The following is a 4,100-nucleotide window of genomic DNA, read 5'->3' on the forward strand; positions in this document are numbered from 1 at the left end:
TGACCAATGCCCTTTTCAGAAGGAGACGTCAATTCATCTCCTTCCCCATGACCCTGGACAAGCAGCAGCAGCGTGCAGTGGGATTTGCAAGAATAGCGGGCTTCCCCATGGTGCAGGGCGCCATTGACTGCACGCATGTGGCTTTGCGGGCACCTCTGAAGCATGCCGAGGATTACCGCAACCGGAAGGGCTACCATTCCCTCAACGTACAGCTGGTGTGTGACCACAGGCAGCGCATCCTAGCTGTCAATGCCCGCTTTCCAGGCAGCAGCCACGATGCCTTTATCCTGTGGCTGACATGTTCCAGGCACAGCCTCACCCAAGAGGATGGCTTATCGGGGACAAAGGCTATCCTTTGTGTACCTGGCTCATGACCCCGCTCCGCGCGTCCACGACCCCTGCTGAAGAGGCATACAACGAGAGCCATCAAGCGACCAGGAACCTCATTGAACAAACAATCGGCGTCCTGAAGCAACGGTTCCGCTGTCTGGATTGCTCCGGGGGAGCCCTCCAGTATTCGCAGGACCGAGTCTCCCAATTCGTCGTCGTTTGCTGCATGCTGCACAACCTGGCTATCCGCAGGACTCAGGCACTGCCACCTCACGTTGGACCACCACCTCAGGAGGAGGAGCAGGAGGAGCATGAGGAGGAGGAGGACGAGGAGTACCAGCCCAGGAGGGAGGCACAAGGTCCAAGGGCCGCCCGTTGGCGGCTTATTGAACGTCACTTCTAGGCCCCCTGTCAGGGAATGGCTTGTGCCAATGAAAGAACATGATTGCAGCCGCTCCGCAAGCCGTCAGCCGGTTAAGGCAACAAACACTTCAAAGATCAAACATGGGCAATGTGAATAAATAAAATGGTTTATTGTACAAACTCAGGGCCCTTCCCACATGAAAACCAAGAACACACGAAACCCCCAAAAAACGCTCACACACATGAGTCACTCCCACAACCTGGGGAGGATTAACCAAAGATGTAAATAAAAATGGCCTCATCCTCGGCCTTCAAAAAACAACCATTCCACAAAACACAACATTTGGACACACCCTCTACTTTGTGTCCCGCGAGGGCGATGCCCTCTGCAAACTTTGCCGGCCCCTGGATGCCCTGCTGCTCCTCCTCAAAGTGAGGCCAGTGGCTGCTGCAAGGCTGGGGGAAGGCTCCTGAGGGGCACATGTCGTGACGGCAGATGCCCTTGGGGGTCAGCCTAGATGAGGTCTGGCCCTCGAGGGGCCGGCTGGTGAATGCTGCAGCTGTCGCTGGCCAGCATCAGTCGCTGCAGCAGCTCGTCGCAGCTCCACTGGGGGAGTGGCAGTGGCGGCTGGAGGAATGGGGGCAAGTTGGCGGATGGCAGGCGCTCACTGGTCGCCTGAGACACTGGCACTCGGCCGGGCCAGCACTGCAGCATGCGCAGCAATCTGCCGAGGGACAGACCGCTGTGCTGCTGCAGCGCGCCGGGTGCCCTGGCGATGCCGGGCTGACACAGCAAGTGTGGCAGCAGTGAGTGCCCGTGTTGCCCTGTTCTGAGACTGCATCAGAGCAGCCAGTGACTGCACGGCACCACTGATCACCTGGCCAGTCGCTGCCTGACCTGCCCCGAATTCCGCCAAACTGGTGGCCTGTGTGGCCCCGAATTCGGTCACACTCCGAGACAGGGACTCGATGGCCTCAAGCATCCGTGTCACTACCCCCATGAGCTCCGTGTGCCGGCGCTCCGAGTCCGCGGACATGTCCTCGAGCCGGCACATCTCCTCGGCGTTGACCGTCTCCGGCTGGAGGCCGGACTCTCCCTCTGGGGAGAAGGCCGCCGAGCTGGCCGACCCTTCCTGCGTTGCTGGACGCTGCTGGGCCCAGCAATTGGACTCCCCGCCGACCCTTCCCCCCTCTGGGGAGAAGGCCGCTGAGCTTCCACCCCCCTCCCGCGTTTCTGCAGGCCGCTGGTCCCAGGAGCTACACTCCCCTCCAACCCTTCCCCCACGCTCCCCTCCAGGGAAGACGTCTCCCCTACAGTGGCATGGCTTGCCGCGGCTGAGGGTTCCCCTGATGGGCCGCCTTCCTCTTGCTCCTCCTCCTCCTCCTCTTCTGAGGGGCTGTCACTGGCAACTTCAGGGACCTCCTCCTCACCATCTGAAAGCAGGAAGGCACAAGCGTAGCTTTAGAGTGAGGAGAGGGCGTCAGCGAGGGATGCATGAGTGGTGGCATTCAGCGCATTGGTCGGACAGTGGCAAAGGATGTAGATCTGATGCGCAAGTGGGACGAGAGAGGTCCAAAAAATGATGTCCTTACCATTGGTGCCCAGAACAGGGTCGGCATCTCCAGATGCAATGGGGCCAATCACCCGGGCACCCATGATGCGCTCCACGCGCTGTTGCAGCTCGGTGAGCGGCTGGATCTGGGGTCCGCCTCCCCCGGTCACAGTCCGGCTCCTCTTATTATTGGCCAGCTTGGCCTGCAAGAGAAAGGACGGCCTCTAAGTACAGTGTGTAGCCCTGATCTTGTGTGCACTGCCTCCCATGGTCGAATAGCCTGGCCAGTGTGTAGCCCTGATCTTGTGTGCACTGCCTCCCATGGTCGAATAGCCTGGCCAGTGTGTAGCCCCGATCTTGTGTGCACTGCCTCCCATGGTCGAATAGCCTGGCCAGTGTGTAGCCCTGATCTTGTGTGCACTGCCTCCCATGGTCGAATAGCTTGGCCAGTGTGTTAAGTGCAGAATGTGCAATTGATGTTCATGACTGACCCATAGCTGCTGCATGAGGGCTGGCCATTAGGGCTTTCAGGTCCCTTTGCCCATAATGTGAGATGCACATGCAAGGATGAGGAGGACACTGGAAAGGGTACTCACCCTGACAATCCTGGCGAGGTCATTTAGTTTCTTGCGGCATTGTACCGCGCTCCTGGGGACCTCACTGTTCGATGTCACCCTGGTGGCGACATGCCTCCAGGCTCTCCGGTAGACGCGGGTCGGCGGCTTCCTCCCATTGTCTGGGAACAAAATATGGCGTCTCTTCTCAACAGCGCTAACCAGCACCCTCAGATCAAGCTCTGAGAAGCGCTGCGCTCGTTCACGGGCCTTCTCCATACTTTGAGGCGCTATATGGGTCCAGCAGCAGTGTTCAGGCCTAGCTGGAGGGCTCCAGTGTGCAGGGCGTGGCAGCAGACCAAGTCGACCCTTCCCCCTTAAGAGCTGGCCGGCGCCAGGGTGTCTGCTGTCAATCAAGAAATGGCCGCACCTGCGCTGCGCCCGGCCTCGGCGGTATCGCTCAGCACCTCCGGCTTAGCGCCTAAAGAGAGCCGTGCATCGCCAGTTTTAGCGCTCGAGCAAACTCTTAAGGCGAAGCTAATGAATATCGGCGAAGTGGCTTCGAATTTGCGCCGGGCGCAAACTTTAGCAGCCGCCCGACTTTACCGCCCCAAAAGTGGCTATAATGAATTTCTAGGCCCGAATCTTTTGCTGCTCAGAAGCAAAGAGCCCTTTTGATTATTGGAAGCGTTTTTTGAGATTTCAGAGTTTGCTGTTGAATAAGGAATCTTCATTTGCATTAGGGTGTGACTTGTTGGTTATTAGGCAGTTCTTCTCAGAGCAATGAAAAGGGTCTGCAGTATGTGTCTGTTCTCCTCGAAGCAAGCAAAGCTGCAAATGAGCATCTGGTGAATGATCGCACCTCCCATTTAAGAGCTGGAAAGAAGCAGCGCGAGCGATCAAATCTGTTTGGAACTCAGCTGAATTTCGGCAGCTCTCTGGTGTTAGCGCCCCTGTGGCGCCCCACTGAGGACATTAGCGCTTGATTTAGCACCCCTCTCCCTTCCTGGGGCGAAGTCAGGGAATTTAGGTGAGTCTCAGAATCATTAGTGCCAGGGAATTTCACCTCCATTGTCTCTACATTTGGTGTGTGGGAAACTTTGTTTATTGTAAAGCACTTGCTAAATTTTTGTTCTACATCACATGCATTTTACTGTAATCAGGCTTTCTGATTTCCTGTCCACCAGAAAGACCATTTCAACTTGGTCAAGAGGCAATTAAGGGCATCCTAAACCATCTAAATTAAGTCTTGTTGCAGGTTATGTCGCCTTTGGTTCTTTTGTCAATCACCTTAAATCAG

The sequence above is a fragment of the Somniosus microcephalus genome, chromosome 15 (assembly GCF_052327205.1).
Source record: "Somniosus microcephalus isolate GS21.2 chromosome 15, FLI_Smic_1.0, whole genome shotgun sequence".
NCBI classification, from domain to species: Eukaryota; Metazoa; Chordata; class Chondrichthyes; order Squaliformes; family Somniosidae; genus Somniosus; species Somniosus microcephalus.